This window comes from Buteo buteo, chromosome Z, assembly GCF_964188355.1.
Source record: "Buteo buteo chromosome Z, bButBut1.hap1.1, whole genome shotgun sequence".
NCBI lineage: Eukaryota > Metazoa > Chordata > Aves > Accipitriformes > Accipitridae > Buteo > Buteo buteo.
In genome coordinates this window covers 32,488,584-32,508,377 of record NC_134204.1, presented here as the reverse complement: position 1 = coordinate 32,508,377, position 19,794 = coordinate 32,488,584, and the positions used below count along the sequence as shown (strand labels likewise).

General features: G+C 35.8%; 1 protein-coding gene across 12 annotated transcripts in view; it reads right to left on the bottom strand.

The window, feature by feature from the left end:
* The window catches only part of KDM4C (lysine demethylase 4C), a 279,086-nt gene that overhangs the window by 187,523 nt on the left and 71,769 nt on the right, over positions 1–19,794 (bottom strand). The gene's annotated exons all lie outside the window — the stretch shown is intronic.

The window sequence follows — 19,794 nt, the reverse complement described above, 5'->3', positions numbered from 1 at the left end:
CTAAAAGATAAATAATCAAGAGCATTATTTTTCTCTTATAGGACACAAGATCTCATCTGGTTTATATGCAGTTGCTTAAATAAAGGACAACATGTTGTCTTTCATAACAAGAAAAGTTCTTGATGCAAATCATTATTTCACATGAAATTCACAGATGAAGAACAAACCATCAACACCATTATTCTGCAGCTTGGGACATGCACTGTAGGAATAACCATATTCCCAGAATGATTTCTGGAAAGTGATCAACATTTTGATTTGGAGTGTGGGAAAATTTTAAAACTGCTTGGCATAGAGTTTTCCTTGAAACTCCTTATGGTATATGTGGAAGGTCTTACATTCTCATGAGCGTCTCCATTTCTTTTTAAAATATCTTACCTCCAGCAAGACTGTAATCAAATGATACAGGTAGTTTCCACTATTTCAACCATCGTTCACCACTTTATATTGGATTAAAGAAAAAGTCAAAGGTATATAATAGAAATTTGAAGCTAAGCTTGACTGATACATAGTAAGGTTCCTAATTCAAAGAATACAGGATACTAGGATATTTCCTTTTGATTGATCTTAAACATAGCAATGGGTTAAAGGTCATTGCAGTTAAATTTTTTTAACAGCCATATTTGTATTCCCTTGCCACAAGAACAATGTTTAAAAATAATATTGAATAAGTTATCAAGACTTATAACAAAGTAATCAGGTTTCAAGGAACGTAAAACTCTGTTCAGATTTTTTTCCAAAATGTTTTTTGTTTGCTTCTAACAAATTCACTAGTAGGCCTCACCTCTCCTATGTATTATCATAACAAAATAAAAGACTGTCAATTTTATGTCAAGTACCTGCTTGCTCTGTAAGAGCAATATTTGATTCAAAAATGCCAAGGAACCCAGCAGTGCTGAGTTTACTTCCATTAAGACAGCAAAACTGAAGGAAAAAAAGAAAAGACATCTGACTATAGCCTGAGAGAACATGCACCAAATAGCATTTCCTTAACATGCTCTAATAGATTCAGGCAGAGAAGAGAATTGATTTGGAAATTAATTATCAGCTGTCACAAAACATGGACATCATTAAAATGAGAAAATACGACACATGATACAACATAATCTTTTTTAAGCTTAAGTCTGAAATAATACCAAATTAACAGTCAGCAAACACTTCAATTATGTCAAGATAAGAGTTCAGACAGAACATATTTTAAATAGTGCCATGTAACTACAAACATGAAAAAACATAAATTCATATTCAGTTTTATCCAGCAATTTCCACCATCTATACTTTCAGTAACAAACAAAAAAGTTTGAAACAGATTTTAAAAGAATACAGAAGCAAAGTTCATATATAAAACCCACTAAAAAAAAAAAATTCCAATAGAAGTCCAACTCTGAAAACTGGTAGGCCACTTGTATTGTATAGCAGGCAGAAACCATGGTGGAAACACAAACGTGTAATCTCACTACAGAAAAAGTATTGCCTCGTCATGGTCTTGGGAATACCACATGCCAAATCCATTTAAACTGACTTTGCACATGACTTCAGCCTTGTCCTCAGGTGAGGCATAAGATTTCATTTAATTTTTAGGAGGCATTCTGGATTACACATCCTTATTCATATCACAGCACCTTGGTACTGCAGACTGACATGAAACTGGTAATGGACTGCTGTATTCTCATCAATCACCATAATGTCCCTTTTCGGGAATCCGTGAAATACAGATACATAGCTCTGGGTCAGCCCTTCATCAGCATCAAGTACATGTCAAAAATCCATATACCCAATTAGCATCTACACACCTGACCTGAAACGAGCAATAAGGACAGTAGAATGTAATAGGAATCCAGCAGCGCACCATGCAGAAAATACAGCCTTTTGGCGGAGGACCCTGAGACCAAGGTGATGTAAAAGAACGAATACTTAAGGCCCAAGCCACCCTTCCCTCTGCAAAAAGTATGGAAAGGTGCTTCCCTCACCCTGGTTTGTACAGGCATCTTTTCCCAGACTTTCCGTTCCCCCTCAGCACTGTACAGAAAATTCTACTCTGTTTCAGCTTCCTTTAAGAACAGATTTTATGCAGAATCATTAGGACAGTGCCATCTACAAATATGTCATATACATATTATGTCTCAGCTTGCATATATTTTCAGTACTAAAGGAGTACTGATGTACAAATGAATGTACTAATTTAAGTGCAAAGAAATGCAAAGCAAGCACAAGAGGAAGCAAGACTGTCAATCATGCAAGAAGGAAATGTTAATTTACTTTAAGATTAATTCCTCCCCCAGCTTCTTTCAAGGAAAGAAGGGAAGTATCATTTTGAACGATAACCAATCGGAGGTATTCAAGCACCTAACCACATCTAGGAAAATGCGTATCTCAAAATGTACATCCCATACCTGAGCAGGGGAAGGCAAAGGGTACTGGAATTTTTATCTTCACATTTCAGTGTCCAAGAGCATAGCTGATCAAATGTTAGGTTCAAATTGCAACCAGTTGGTAAGAGGCAGGTGTCCAAGTGTTGTCACCTAAGTAAGCCATATTTCTAAGGTGCAGCCTTTTGTCTTGCACAATCAAGACAAAAATGCATTCAACAGTTCAGAGATCAGACAACTAATGCAGGGTAAGTTAATTTAAAATGCCTTCGTTGCTGCTTTCAAAAAAAACAAAAACAAACCTGTTCTCAATAAAGTCAACAAAAAATAGAGTACAGGGACAGGAAAAATAAAGGGGAGGAACAGCACACAACAACACCACAGAAAGAGAATCCCTGCTATTTTCTTTTCTACCTGCCAGTTCTATACACAAATATACTAAATCTTGGGAATGAATGGTTTTATCATAATAATCTATACCATCTCATCATCACACAGAATAGGAGCAGTAATATTTACTATACTCCTGTGGTATTATCTCAAGTCTTAGAAATGACTATGTTGCATTTATTTCTAATTGCAGTTGCCAGGAAAAAAAATAATAAAAAAAAAAAACAAAAAACCCCCACACCACACAACAAAAAAACCAAACCAAACTAACAAAAACCCCATGTAGCTGTACTTTTCCTTTCTCTTGCACTAAAATTGCACAAATACAAGTTTAATTACATAATTAAATGGAGTTTGAAACATGAAGTCAAAAAAAACCAACAACCTTTATATAATTAAAATGTGACTTATTTAAATAAACTACCTAATATAAAACATTACGGAAGCACCAGATCAAAATATATTTCTGACAACTAACTTGTCACATTAGTTTGGTTTGAAAGTAGGTTCTAACAGACAATCAGAGTAAGATGCTACAGACATATTTGTTCATGCCTAGTTTACCAACGTCCTTCATGAATCATATTCTCCAATACTTTAAAATGTCTGTTGCAGAGAGAGAGGGAACTCAGGCGATATCTGTTGGGTAGTAATGTACTAAGTAAGCTTTCAAGAACATCGCCACTAAATTCACTAGTCACCAACCACCATGTTAAATAAGCACTCTGGATATTTTATATTTTAATGGAAATGCGCCCAATAAAATTAGTTATGTCTCAACTTGTCCTACAGTCTTCAAATTAATGCTCTTCTGTCATTTGTTCAATATCACATATATAATCATTATGAAACAGCAGTGACATACATACTTGGTTACAAAGAGTATTTTAATAACAAGGATGTTTTAAACATCAAAATTATTAGAAAAAAACATACCCCTTAGTGCTAGAACATGGCACAATGGCAAGTGCCTAAGGATATGGTAGTGTGATAAATTATCTACTTAGTACATTTTAAGAAGCTACCATCTCTCCACCAAGACACAGTAAAATGTTCACATACATGTGCCTGGATATAGCACTGAGAATGAGAATGGTTTAGCTCTGCAAGTCATCCACTTTATTATGCTGGCTGCTTCTTTTTCCTCATTTAACCCTGTTATAATGGAAAATAAAATCACCAACTGGAGTAAGATGTCTATAAAACTGTCTTTGTATTGACTCCAATTAATGGTTTTTAAAAAATGAAACAACCTTTTAGCTTAAAGTAAATGAAACGTCTAAGATGCTAGAAAGGTGATTTTCAACCTACTTCTCTAATGTACACATGGCTATTTACATTTACATATACATACTATGTTCATTTTTACCATCCAACAATGCTATATTTAATTAACAATTTGTTTATGCTGTGAGACATAACCATATATCCAGCACTATATTTATACATGAAAATTCTGCAGATTTTTTCTAAATAAAATTTTAAAAGCCATAATAATTTTTACTTGCATTTCTGTTTCCCAGACTAAGACTTTAATACCTGCTGAAGTTGATTTGAAATTGTTCCCATTTTGCAACACAGTGATAGTGTGAAAGACTGAATGATTTAATCAAATCCTGTAATTAGGAGTAGATCTGGAACTAGAACACAATACATTAGCACAAATACCTGTGCAAAAATTTAAATGCAAAAGCTACGTTATACCAAATACATATATTCTTCATGATCTGTTCTGCCATTTTTTTCTGCATGCAGTACTTAGAGTTCTACTGTTATTTGCATTTTAAATTTTACAGCTTTAACAGTGGCAAATTAATCTTCAAAGCAATTTTGGTAATAGAAGATGACCACCATTATCCAATGCATGTGAAACAAAAGTAGAGATGGATGCAACTGCCTAAGGTCATTCAGGAAGCCAAGGGCAGAGCTGGAACTAGAACTCAAAAATCTTTTAATCTTAGCCTCATGTTTTAACACTGGTAAATGCTGCCTGTCCCAGGCTGTTAGCAGGAATTGTATCTATGTTCTGACAGTAAAGTAGACTCTTTGAATGTGTGATGCCCAAAGGAGAAGATGAAAAACAAGAAACCATATGTCTGAAGTCTTTCTGAATATGCCTCAAGAGCATCAGAAATAGGAAAGCATATTTTCAAAAAAAATTTGCCACACATGAATATCCATTTTAGGATTCCTGATATGTCCTGAAAGAAGAACTAAATGAAAATATAAATGGCAACATAAAAATCAAAGAACTATCATAACAGATTAGTATTAACATGATATATACTAAAAGGTTATGGTACATACACTTCCTAAGGACTGTAAAGGCTCATTTTACCACCCCACTCATAAAACAAAACTCTTCTTGTCACAACATACAGAATGAATGAGCTGTAATGGAGAACTGTATCTACTTTTTCTTAATTATCACAGCACAGCTTCTCAGCACACCTAACTTACAACACATGTACTCATAGTCTGCAAAGTACTACAAATTCTTCATAAGGGATTTAATCCCACAGTAAAACCGAAACAGATATAAAAAGAAACGACAGAAAGCCTCCCAAACTTTGCATGAGTCTGTCCTGGGGCAGGGGGTGGGGGGAAACGGGGAAAGAAAAAAACCAAAACACTAAAAGGGTGCATCAGCTAGTTGCTAAGGGTGCATCAGCTAATCCAGTAAAAAAGCAATAGCATGTTTTGCCATCTCCATAAAGTCTGGACATTAACTGTCTACTTATGAACTTAGAGGATACCTCCCATTGGGTACAGCTACTAGGAAGTTTATACAGCCTTCTGAAAGTGCATAAGGAATACTAATACCACAGCTCATTGCTTTTTCATCATGAGTTCACATATTTTCTCAGTATTTACAAGTAGGTGCTCCTTTAGTTAAAACTAGAAATAAAAAGATCAACAAATTAAATCCTTTCAAGGAAATGTATGAAGTTATATTGCCCTCTGCTGATGAACAGCTAAAATTGGATATAAAACCAAAACTCGTGCTCCAGTAAACACCTTGAATAATGTATGCTACTGAAACTCAAATATTTGTTTTGCTATGATATAATTCCAGCTGACCCCAAATGTCATTTCTGTTTTTCAAAGAACTGTCAGCAAACAGAGAAATATAAAAGATATCTGAAGAAGAGAAAACATGCAATTTTAGGTTTTTTCTGCTCTAAGAGTTGGAAAATAAACTTTGCTAATTTCATTTTTACTGAGATAAATTTACCTGCATGATCTTACTTTAAATTACTTACCATGTGAAAATGTTTGTCAAATCAAGTTACATATCATTAACACCATTTTTTCCCTTGAAATGAATATGAAATTATACCTTATTTTAGCAACAAGCAAAACAATCTACTCCACACTGATGTTCAAAGGCAAAGGAACTATACAGGAGAGGTTAGGAAAGAACCTTATATCTAGTCCATGGAGACTGTTTGATGATAAAAATATACTTACTTAGATTACAAATCAAACAGTATACTCTTATATAATAGCCTCCAGACCTCACCTTGGCTAAACATTGGATTTACATTTATAAATATTTTAACCATTAGTTAGAAGAAATTCTTGCTGCTTTTTAAAATATTCTTCCTAAACACTACAGCTTACTACTGGCAATGCTAATGTGTTATTAACAGCAGCAGTGCAGATACAGTTGAATGTACTTTGAAAGGCTTGAGCAGATCAAATTACAGCCTAAATTCCCTTCCAGCCTTTAACTTCTTGGTCCTGCATGTGCTAAAGCACAAATGCTTTACCTTAACTGCAGTTTTATGATGTGTTAATTAGATCACACTTCGTAATTTCATCTCATATCACCTATTTAAGCTCTAATCTATATAGGCCTCTGATTTCCTTATACTTTTCTTAAAATGCGATTAGCAGCACGCTTTGTATAATAATATCACCTTGGAAACAAGGCAGTACATTATCCCAAGATGTAAATAATGATCTTGCGTTTTTTCAATAGGATGTTTTCATAATGCCTTTCTGGATTTTTTTAAACCACAAAAGATTTCAGGCCTGAGATAAAATGCCCAAATAAAAGGAAATAGTACCTACAATGTATCCTAAATAAAAGGGAGTTGTGTTCATCCTAACATGAAGTTTTCTTCATTCTTTCTGTTTTAAAAGCCACTTTCACTAAAACTCAACAAGTTTAAGACAACAGAAAAGAGAACACTCTAAGTTGTGATTTTCTGTAATTCTTGTCTTGCCCACACACAGATGGTATACGATTTCTTAATATAATGACATATATTTTATTTACAATACTTACACATACTGCAAGGTAACAACAACAACAATTTGAAAAGCAAAGAAAGAATAGGAACTATGACAAAATACTAGTATTTCTTGGACTTTAATAAGTAGCAGATGGTTAATCAACTAACATATATTAGTGATGTGATTAAACAGAAATATTCAGGTATCAAAAAAAGAGACACATCAAAACTGTAAATAGGAACAGGAGTAAACCAGCAATTGGTATAAGAGAACAAAGGTATTGCCACACAAAGTAGAACACTACATACATTCTTAGATGGGACTTTAGGAGGTCTTGAGATATTCACAGGAAAACAAAGCAATTGCCTCTAGGTAGAAAAATGAATGTTTATAAGGGTGTCTTCTGCTCATTCTGAAGTGACAGCTATGAATAATTTAAAGTTTTCTGGATCTTATGAAAAGCAGGCCTGACATTCTGAGTCAGAAGTGCTCAATGTAAGGACCTAAAAGGTCTGGATGGACTTGGGAAAAAAACAACTGAAGATAAAGACTATTATGGTGGTTTTAGAAAGAGAAGCCTTAAAAAAAGAGGTTATCCTCTTAAAATTGAAATTATGATCAGAGAATTGACATGATTACAAAAGAAGTCCTAGCCCAAAGGAGGTGCAAAGGAAATAGTTAAGGAAATAATCTTTATTTTAAAGACCTTCTGAGAAAATACACAAGAAGCCCAAAAATGGCATGATAAACTAATAATCCTCTAAGATCAAATGAAGCAATTGCTCACTGAACTTCTCCCATCTTTGAACTTGCATTAAGGCTGTTGGCCAGGTTGTGCTAATTTCACCCGTGGCTTATTAGAATTACCATCTCACTTGTCTTCATTATCGCAAACCATCTGCTTTGAAAATTGCTTCTTGAATGGTAACCCTAATGAAATACATGATACTATGAAATTTTAAACTAGGTATTTCCTGAACTTGGAAGTAGAATTTTTCTGTACTTGTTTTCCCAGTAAATGAACTAAGAATTAAGAATGGCCAGGAAGTCATGAATCTTTTCTGGTACCTAGACCCATTCATAGTGCTAAAAGCCTAAACCTGCCAGAAAAATACTTAAAAAGATTGAACATTCAGAGAATAAACTTAACACAAAAGCTTAAGAACTCAAGAATGGAAGACAGGAGGTCTACCAATGCTCACCTACATAGGATGTAAAATTGCATTTTCAGAATTGAAAAAAGAATGCAGATTATGTTTAGAATTTGCCTTATAGAGAGTCTCTGCTGTTCTGTATTATAACTTATTAAAAAGTTGTTTGCACATTCTTTTATATTGCAGTGAAGTAGTGCTGCTGAACAGTTGTTTCAGTGATTAAACAATACTGAAAGTCAATTTCACAATTACAGTAAAGGCCATATATGAAGTGAAACACTTTCTTTTCTGGGCTATCAGGAAAGCAAGAAAAAAAAAGTCAGATGCTAAATGGGAATAATAAAGAGCAAACAACAGAATGAAAAATATTTTTTCACCAACAGACATGGAGTAACAGTTCAGATTATGACAAAGTTTCCCCCCAAAATCAGACTAAATGAAAGTCATTTGTAAGAGTGACAGGGTAACAGAATAACTATGACCACAAATTCAACCAGGATGCCAAGTATTGCTAAAAGTACCTGATAGACTATGTGCCTTTATTGTATGAGTGACCCCTAAGTGACCATTACCTTAAAAAAAAAATAAAAATTATACTGAAAGACAAACATCATTTTAAATAAGATATCTACTAATTCAAGTAATGTTTCTTTGGTTAATGGCTAGTGGAGTTAATGGTTTATGGAGGTAAAGGAATCACTCGACAGCCAATCTACATATTTCAATAGGCACAACACAGTTGCAATACACTGGAGCTTGTTCATCATCATACTGAGTGACACTCCTGCAACACCTTCTGGTATTCACCAAACCACATAGGGTCCATAAAAAATTCTGAAGAATCTAAGTGGTTTCTTGGTCCAGGAAGTTCTGAACTGCTAAACTATCCATAAAACTGCACTTTATAAAGGTGTGTTCCTTCTAGGATTAAAAACAAGAATACCATTAAAACAATTTTTATTCTCACCTGTTGTAACTATAAATGATGCATTCATGTCCAGCAAAAAACTTGTATTCCTTTTTTTCGCCTATAGTAAACCATGGTAATTACCAGTAGATTCTAAAAGCCAGCAACAAAATCCCAAGCAGTTCTACTGCAACAAATAGAAGGCTTTAAAAAAAAAAAAAAAAAAAAAGGGAAAAAAAAAGGAAAAAAGAAAAAAGGGGGGGGGGACAAAAAAGAGAAAGGAAAAAATGGAACGTCTTTTCAAAAAAATCAATTTTTCCTCATTTCACTTTACTTAAAATTTGAAGAAATTCTGTAAGATTTACACACTAGGGAAGCCCTCAAGAAACAGCACTTCTGTGTGTCACCTGACTTTATATTCTTTCTTCTGAAAAGCTCTTTATCAGTGTCTTTCAGAGTTTGCACAGAACAGAGTTTATCACTAGTAATTTTTATAGACATAGCCAAATAATGATGGAAATGACATGAGAAGATTTGCATTCATGTCTCTGGTCACTACAGTTATTAAAGGACTAAGATAACAAATGTGACATGAATCCCCTCTGCCTAACTCAGAGCCTTCCCTTTTTAGACTTACTGAAGCAGAGTCCATTTGCCAGACCTCTGCATACTTGCTTTATTCAGCTATGATATCTATGACCTAATATTACTGCAAAAAGTCAACAGCTAATTTTCTTAAGAATGAAATTAAAGCAGTGCAAAAACTTTAAAAGTATTTTAAAAAAACCTTCATTGGCTAATTGTCAGCATTTTCATTTATAACTAGTTCTGAGAAAACAACTAAATCAATTCTAACTTGCTTTCAAAAGTCCTATAGTATCAATAAACTTCTTGTATCTTATTTCTGAAGATTCACAGTATCAATGCAGTCAAATCTGATCATTTAATTACTCCTTCAGTTTTTCAACATATATTCATGTGTTTTCAAGTATTTGCAACTGGAGACAAAACAGAATACAGACAGCAATGCAAAATAGTTTAAACATTATTTTAAGTAACCAACTAATTCATTTATAAATTATGTAGAGGGAGAAAATAAAGCAAAGCAAATCAAGGAATCTGCATTATGAATTACATTTTTAAGCGAACACTTGCAGATCATTCATGCAAAAGATCCAAATTCATTACTGTTCAATAAAAAATAGCCTTATTAATACTTGCGAAATCTCTATGGTTCATCTAGATAATACCTTAAACACAGCTTTTTGTACTTCATTTCTTGCTGTATTGTTAGTAGGACACTTAAGAAAGAGAAAAACAAATAAGTACAATTATTAGCTTACACTAATGACAGGGAGACCCACTGTGCATTACTAGGGAAGTAAGAGATGAATAAAGCTGGCAAATAAGCATGTATGCTGCTTCGCAATGCTTTTACACAACATTATTGTTAATTAATTTGAAAATGCTTAATCATACGTAAGCCTGAAAGGCAAACATAACCACATAACCACAGGCTAGGCAAACACACAAATGTGTGCCCACATAAAAAGGCACTGAAGAAACAATTTGGAAAGGAATATTCTTTTACTGTCAACTATCTTTCCAACCTATGCATACAGGCAGGAATCATAATAACTGCAGAAAGAACAGATGGGACAATTCACAGAGTTGCTTGCTGCTATGATTTTATCATGAAGAACAATAAAACCTATCAGTCATCCAATCACAAACTAAGAGGAGACACAACAACCAGAAATGAGAGACCCTGGAAAGCACATTCACCTCAGAACACAAACTGCTAAAGATTTCTGTCTAGTTTGTCAACATCCCACATAATTTTGCTTCCAGCTATAACAGTAAGGTCTGATTAGCTCAGCACTTTTAAGCTGCTGCTCTGGTATAGAATCAGAGAATCGTTTAGGTTGGAAAAGACCTTTAAGGTCATTAAGTCCAACCATTAGCCTAACACTGCCAAGGCCACCACTAAACCATGTCCCTAAGCACGAAGTCTACATGTCTTTTAAACACCCCCAGGGATGGTGACACAACCACTTCCCTGAGCAGCCTGTTCCAAGGCTTGATAAACCTTCGGTGAAAAAAGTTTTCCTAATATCTAATCCAAACCTCCCCTGGTGCATCTTGAGGCCATTTCCTCTCATCCTATTGCTTCCTACTTGGGAGAAGAGACTGACACGCACCTCACTACAGCCTCCTTTCAGGCAGTTGTAGAGAGTGATAAGGTCTCCCCTTATGACAGAATGTGTGACAGAATTAACATAGCACCACTATGTTACCAGTATCTGAAGTAATTACTTCTAAGAAAAAGAGACTTTTACTTAGCGAGTCAACAATAGTTCAATCTTTCTAACTGAATTTAAGTAAACTAAGTGTTAATCAAAGTTCAAAACCTGGTGTTTGAGGCTACCACTTAGAAAGATTTCTGTCTTGCACAAATATTTGCAAAGACCTCTGTGAACTCAGCTAGTTCCATATCTTCAGTTTTCCAGTCCAGTGTTAAGGCACAGACATTTGCCAAGCTATTAGCTCTTCAGCCCTGCTTTCTGTTCAGCTTCTCTGCCCTTCAACATTTCCAGTAACCTTCACTTTACATGACTCCTCCTTCACATGCACAGATGCAGAAATAAATTGCATGTTTATCACTGCATACTTATAAATAAATGCATGTATATCACCTGTCTTGCCTCAAAATAATCTTAAACTCTCTTTTCAAACTGCTCATAATACCAACAAAGAGGGGGCAAAAAAAAAAAAATCAAGTAATAGCAATAAGCCTTAACACAGCATTCATGGTCTCAGTTAATACAGCAAGTCTTTCATTCTGGATTGTTTTCAACATATGTAGTACTATCAGCTGGCAACTTCCTTGCCAGAAAATTATTAAGAGGTCATCCAAGTTTGAGACTGCGTTTCAATGCAGCACAGACACCAGCTAATAGGGAGAAGCCACAGAGCAAGTTACAGGATGCACAGGGAAATAACAGGATTTTGCTGCACTTTAGTAATCATCCCAGCAGCTTCAGAAGGTAGTGCTGGCAGCCTCTGACATAGAACAAAAGAAGCACCTACGCCATTTTAGGACTCTACGAGCACAGATTTGCTTAGGGGAGGGGGGAGGAATCCAAATAAAATTGGATTGTTGTCCTTGTAAGAAATATTACTATGTACAACATACCTTCACAAAGGAGAGGAGGGGGACAAATTATGGCCTGATTTTGGTTTAATAAATGTATATAAGTGTTAATTAAATTAACTTGCATTTTCTTCACAGTCATTTTATGAATAGCTTTGGAAGGTAAAATAAGATTACTGAATGTTAATTAAAAATAAAAATCCAAATGAACTGCAGCAGCATAATCAATACAAATTACATTATTTAAATTAAGCAAAATTTAATTAAAGGCATTCACATGAAATTTATTCTCTTTGGATTCAAAGCTTTTCCAATTTGAACTGTTTTGTAACAATTTTACAAGCAGCACAGCAGTCAATAAAATTTCACATTATTCTAAATTAGCCATTATGTGCTAGACACATCATTTTTATGAAACAAAGTACTGATTCTGTCACATGTTGGAGTTTAGCAACAAAGCCAGAGGAAGAAAAATGCACTTCACTCTCCAGGTTGATTCTGTACAAATGCACTACACTATCACTACCCATTTGATTATGGCAACACATGTTACACAAAGCAACTGAACAGTTCTGTTGAACTTACCACCTCTCTCCTCTTGCAAGACAAGCACTTGATGAGTATGCAGCAGAAAAGCTGTCTCACAGAAAACATAAATCTTCCTACAAAAAATATATGTAGTATTTCTCATAAAAGTTTCAGAGCCAGAAAGATGCAGGAGACCCATCGGTAGTCATTAACACTAAAATTCTGTCTGAAATTAAATAAAAAATTGCTTGGTCTTTAAAGATGCTGAATTATGCTAGCTGTCAATAGGACCTGAAAATGCGCAGCACTTTCAAATGTCAGAAATAAAAATGTTTAGTTAGAAGCTTGTCAAACTACAAAAAAGGAAAAAAAAAAAATCATTCTTGCATTACAAAGTTTGCTTTTAATTTAACCAGGTCAAAAATCCTACAAGAACTGGTATTTATTTCCATACTCCACCCCACACAAAGACATGAAATTCAAGAGCATGACATTTTTTGAAAGGTTTCCTCATCTAAAAAAAAACCAAAACCCAACCCTCTGAATATATTCTAATTGTACCTGAAGTAAAGCAAAAACTTCATAATTTTGAATATGGGATTCAATAACAACAACACTTACAACATCAAGGAGCAGCTTCTTTTAAGAAGTCTGCAAGACTGGGTCTGCAAGATCAAGCAACTAATAAACAAGTTTGTCAACACCACAAAAGGAAAGAGGGGAAAGCCCTTCTGAAGTACTGCAGGGATGTTTTGACCACAGCCACAAGAGGACCACGGAAGATTTTACCCTTTTTCCAGGCAGAAAACCCTATAACAGGGAAGAAAAAGTGAAGATATAACAAGAGACTGACACACTCTGAAGAATGTACAGAATATCATTCTAAGATGGTAAGCAAGGATAAAATAATATAGATCTTATAACTCTCCAGTACAAAAAAATGGAAATGCTCCCCAGGTTCTAACATCTACTAACAGTGTAAAAAAAAAAAAAAAAACCAAACAAAAAACAACTATAACATCTGAAATGTGCACCTCAGGGTGTTTCTGATATGTTTCCAAGCTTAAGAAACAAATATTGAGATGATTTTATTTAGGATAGATAGATAGATAGATGCATGCACCACACTGCCAATGGGCTAACTGGTTATAAGTTTGCAGATCCGTTTCCCTCCTGCAACACATGGTGTAGTGCTCTATTTCAGAGGCCACAGATCTCCAGTACATAGTGGTAAAGACTAGAAAACTTTCTCAGGTTCTTCCTTTCAGTGATTTGGCCATCAGACCTGCTAAATTTTATTAATGAGGTTCCACCTTTTTATTTTTACAGACCCTGTTTTTGTTGGAATCAAAACAAAGTGAGGGAATTGGCAGAAATTCAGCAAAGCAAACCATCTACCTGTTCTGCTGCTAATACTGCAATTATTGTAAGTAAAGATGGTTTACTGAAATCCTCTAAGTTATAGATAGTACATAACCTCTTTACTCAGTTTTACTGATTAATGCTGACTCTTTCTGATCACTTTGTAAGCAGAGGGGGAAAAAAAAAATCCAAATATGCAATAATTTCCTAAAAAGACACTAGTGCTCTATAGTCTTTTTTACAAAATGCCCTAAACTGGGTTTTGTGAGGTTTTTTTAACAAGATGTTCAGGATTTAGAGATCATAAACAGAAAAACTATGAAACTGTCCTGTTTTCAAAACACTGTCAGCACTCAATTGAGTCATATGTCAGGGGTTGCTGATGACTGACTAGTCTACCTATATGTGCATGAAACATTTTTACACTAACGTGTGGCATTTCTTTTTTTTTAAAACAGGTGATAGAGAACTGCTTGATAACAATTATTAATAAACCAATGATTTTGAAAAGAAAACTATTTTGAAAAGAAAGAAGAATTCAATTAGAATGCTCTTGAAGCAATTTATAAACTTTAGTGAAAAGTAAACCTCACATAATTTTTAACAGTTGTTGTAAAAAGCATTATGGGAAGAAAAGGCCTGTAAGCATACCTACCTGTGCTCAGAGTCCCTAACCCTTAGCTCCAAATATCAAACCTGCAGGACTATATATGATTCAATCGGAAAACTAACTGGCTTGTCCAGAATTTGCTGTCACCTGCTTTGCCCAAAGCGAGAGAATAACTTCTACAATTTCAAGAACACTTTGTACAAGTAACGGTAGCAGAACTCTCCCCCAGTTTCCTAAATCTGGAGATTACTGTAGAAATTGCATTTTCACTTTGGGAAGGCAGCATGTGAAGGAGAAAGAGGAACAGCTCTAGAGCAGCAAAAATCTTAAATAAACTTATAAAAAAAAGATTAAATGGACTGGATTTGACAATTACAATTTTTGTGTGATTGCACCAGCTCTCTTGAAAGCAAACAGGGTTATGGTATACCAAACACAGAATAACTTCTGGGAAGTCAACAAATAAGAGATTATCAAACAAATGAAAGTGAATTTGATGTATTTCCTATCAGAGGTGCATACCAACTGCACACATTCTCTAAGCCCATACACATTTTAAAGCTATGTTGCCAGTAGCAGGTTTTTCTAAAAACCAGTAAGAATTTCCAAGCAATTCATTGAGTAGAGCAGCTACTTCAGCCTAACCAGGGAGCACAAGTGAAGAATCGCACAAATTCATCCAATAACTGACTTCCCCAAGATACAACACTGATTTCTCTTTTCAGCCTGCACTATAAAAGGGTCAAATCCTGAAGTCAAATTTGGAAACACTTTGCTCAGTGGGGCTAGCTGCATGCAGATTAATAGTTTAATAAGGATTAGAGGGTGTAGACCTATGGAGACCCAGTAGTTATGAATAGCAATAAAAGTACACAGGGATCCATATCCAACTACTGCTTTATTAAGGCACCAGCAATTACATTTTATTTAACTATGCAGAATACATAGTTTTATAACAACATGGGGGGCTCAACTGACAAATTAGTTCCTCCTTTCTTACCAAACTCAATGAAAACTTCATTTTAAAGGTGCTTTCCACAGCTTTAGAGAAGACCTCAAGAATTTTCCTCTCTAGCTCTAGACCAAAACCAACATGAGCAGATTTTAAAGGCACAAACACCCAAATTCTCAAAGTACTTCTGCACTAAAAAAATGACCAATATTTGGTTATTGTACTGAAGTCCAGTCTAAAACTTAAAAATCTTGTTCTTTTACCATATTTTTTCCAACAAAATACTTCAATTTTGCACCAATTAAACTATTTGACTTTTAAAACCCTACTTTGTTTTGTTCAGAGTATTAAACAACACTTGAGACCACTCCCTGTAGGAGATTAAATTCATCATGCAGGCACGTACTTCTTTGATATTAACCTGTTTGCATGCAGGTAAGAAATATTTATCCCCTATAGCCAACAGTAATCAAATAGTAAAAGAGGACTGGAATGGCAAGAACAGAAATTCTATTTGTCTCTTCCTCAGTCCCTTAAATCTCCCACTTTTCTCAGGACCACGCTTTCAGTGCCTCAGCAACCTATGTCCATTTTTTATTCACTATTTCTTCTCTCTATATTTCACAGGTCCTCATGCCTCTTTTTCCGCAAACACTCTGCCTCCATTTTGGGTAGAGGAATATCTGAAACTGAGTTGAAGATAGTTGCTATTTTATAGATTTAGTCATACCACATAGCTTAATATTGTCTTACTATTAGCAGCTCCTCTGTCTTACTACTAGCAGCTCCTCTGTCTTACTACTAGCAGCTCCTCTGTCTTACTACTAGCAGCTCCTCTGTCTTCAGTGGAGGGTATATTCCCTATCTCAATATCTGAAATTTTGCCAAAACCACAACTTATCTGGTTTAGAATAAAAATCTAAAAGTAAAATCCTGTGTCATTTTTTCAGGAAATTACTTGAACATGCCAGCTTTCAGTTAAACCAGTGTTGCACCAAAGTTAACTCAGACTGTAAATGTCGGTATCACATCAAGCAAAAAGAAAATGCTCTTCCTCTTACTCCCTGCAAACTCTAGCACATGATGTTGTTAATCTTTTGCTTATTACCTCTTTGCAGCTATATTCCATGCAGGGTGTCCCATTTCAACACTTATATTTTTTATTGTTTGTTACCATTTACTGTCATCCTGATGTCGCAACTGCGAAAAATGTAACCAATTATTTCTTTTTAGAATCACACAATAATTTTTCCAAAGTCTGACATTTGTCATAATGCTGTTACTATTTCTTTCACAGTTTCTTTCATAACAAAAGCATTTTAGTAATTCCACCACCTCCAAGTAACTTGCTTTATAATCACAGATACAATACCTAGTTCTATGATGTGCAGACTTGGAGTCAGGTATCTTTCTTTGTTTCTCTGTCTTTCCTGAGGATTTTCTAGCACTGGTTAGACTTGCCTCGCTGAAGTAAGCATCAGTCTCTTCTCTCTAGCCAGAATGAAACTTGTATAAAATACAGTAACCTTGAGAGCCATCCCTTACCCTTTTGTCCACTTTGACTGACTGAAAACACTCTTCCTCTTGCACCCAGCAAGCTCTAGCACACTACTTCTTTATCCTTTATCATCCCTTTGCAACTATAGTCGCACCTTAGAGGGAATTGGAGGTGAAGTGAGAACAGATATGAGACTCACTTAATTAAACAGGCTAAGGCAGCACTCTTTACAGCTTCTAAATACACGGAATATTTTCAGCAAAACTTCAACACAACACAAAGCCACATCTAATTAGACATCTCACCTACACAAAAAAGGAAATGTAACTATGACAACTTTTCCTCTTTTCTTTTCTAAGGTTTCCATTGTCAGGGATCATATATAAATTTTAGGTTTTATTTAATCAGAATTATCTGTGAAGACTTTTCCCAAAATGTTTTATATCTAGACTCCCTCGGGTCCCACTACCCACTCTGACAGATATCCAATAATGTTCACAGAACATCAAGAGCACCACCTAGGACACTGTTTCTTATTACATTGTAATTTTAATTCCAGCATTAAAACTCCTTTAAAACTGCTTAGTTCAAATATTTCATTCATAACTACATCTACAGTACCTAGAAACCAACAAGTCACCTGATTTACAATAAAGTACTAGAATTATTTTTAACTTCAAACAATTTGCCAAGGGATTACCTAACAGTCCGTTTCATAGATGTTCAATACACTTACTGAATGCCACCTATACAGATTTTTTCCTAAAATCTTGTCCAGTCTCAGATTCTAAGAAAGATTCTTATATCCTGATTAACAAATTAAAGACTGATACACAGAGCCGTGTTTATCAACACCTCGTCATCATCTATATAAAAACGGGAGAAGAACATAAAGAAGGGGATTTGGGGAGATTTCTTGATGGTATCTTTCCTCTTTTTGAGTAAATTTTTCAGTCTGTCTCTTGATTCGTTGGAAACATTTTTTTTTTTAAAAAAAGGCATAAAAAAGAAACAAAACAAAATTGCAGTACCTGAACTAAATTTCTCCTCTACGTATATCACAGATTTATCCCCACAGCACTCATAATAATGCACCAAAATACACCGACCTCTCTATCTTTCTTACATACTGTGATTGTTCTCAGCATAGTTTGGAAAGGCCATCAAAACACAGCATTTACTGTCCTATATGAAGGTATTCAGAAGAAGTAACTGAAATTACGTAATTGGAATAGGTTGGAAAAACCAGACATAAGCACAATGACACCAAGATAAAATAAGTTTTTATTTTTTATTCAGATGTTTGCTGGATATTTCAAACTCAACTGCCCCCTAGAAATAAACACTGTTCCAGCTCCCTAGAGCAATCCATCTTTCTATATATAGATACATATATATATAAATTTGCAACAGAAACTTCAGGTGAAAAACTGTCCCCCAGAATCCCAAGCATGTGTGATGTCACATGGCAAAGGCAAGATGAGCTGGTTTTGTTGTCAAGATCTAGAAGTTAGTTATTGATCTGACAAAGGTTGCTGAATATATGAGACCATATTACATACAGAGAACAAATACAGCGTCTTACCTTAATTTATTTGGTTATATGTTTATGCACTTACAAAAGAATGAATAACTTATTTCACTCTAAGAATGCATGCAGGGTCTTGTAATGAACCATACAGAAGTGCACTTTATCTAAAACATCAATACGTATCTTCCTTTGGTGTTAATATTGTAACTGAGTTAAGAGGTGATGTTTTGGGTTTGTGTGGCAGGGTTTTGGTAGCAGGGGAGGTGCTGCAGGGGTGGCTCCTGCAAGAAGCTGCTAGAAGCTTCCTGGCTCCAAGTCGGACCCGCCTCTGGCCAAGGCCGAGCCCATCAGTGACAGTGGTAGTGCCTCTGGGAGAACAGATTTAAGAGGGGGAACCTGCAGCAGAGAGTGAAGCGGAATGTGAGAGAAAACCCTGTGCAGACACCAAGGTCAGTGAGGAAGGTGGGGGAGGAGGTGCGCCAGAGGAGGGGATGACCCTGAACCCCGTGGTGAGACGGCAGGCTGTCCCCCCCCAGCCCATGGAGGGGAGCGGGGAAGCAGGTGCCCACCTGAAGCCCCTGGAAGAGCACACACTGGCGCAGGGGGTTGCCCCCGAAGATGGCCGTGACGCCATGGGAAAGCCCGCACTGGAGCAGTCTGTGCCTGAAGGACTGCAGCCCATGGAAAGGACCCATGCCGGAGAAGTTCATGAAGGACTGCAGCCCGTGGGAGGGACCCCATGCTGGTGTAGGGGAAGAGTGAGGAGTCCTCCCCCTGAAGAGGAAGAAGCAACAGAGACAACATGTGATGAACAGACCCCAACCCCCATTCCCCGTCCCCCTGTGCTTCTGGGGGGAGGAGGTAGAGAAATTGGGAGTAAAGTTGAGCCTGGGAAGAATGGAGGGATGGGGGGAAGGTGTTCTAAGATTTGGGTTTACTTCTCACTATTTTTTATTTCATTGGTAGTAAATTAAATTGATTTTGGTTTTGCCCCAAGTTGAGTCTGTCTTTCACCCATGACCATAACCAGTGAGTGACCACTCCCTGTTCTTGTCTTGACCCACAAGCTTTTCTTTATGTTTTCTCCTCATCCCACC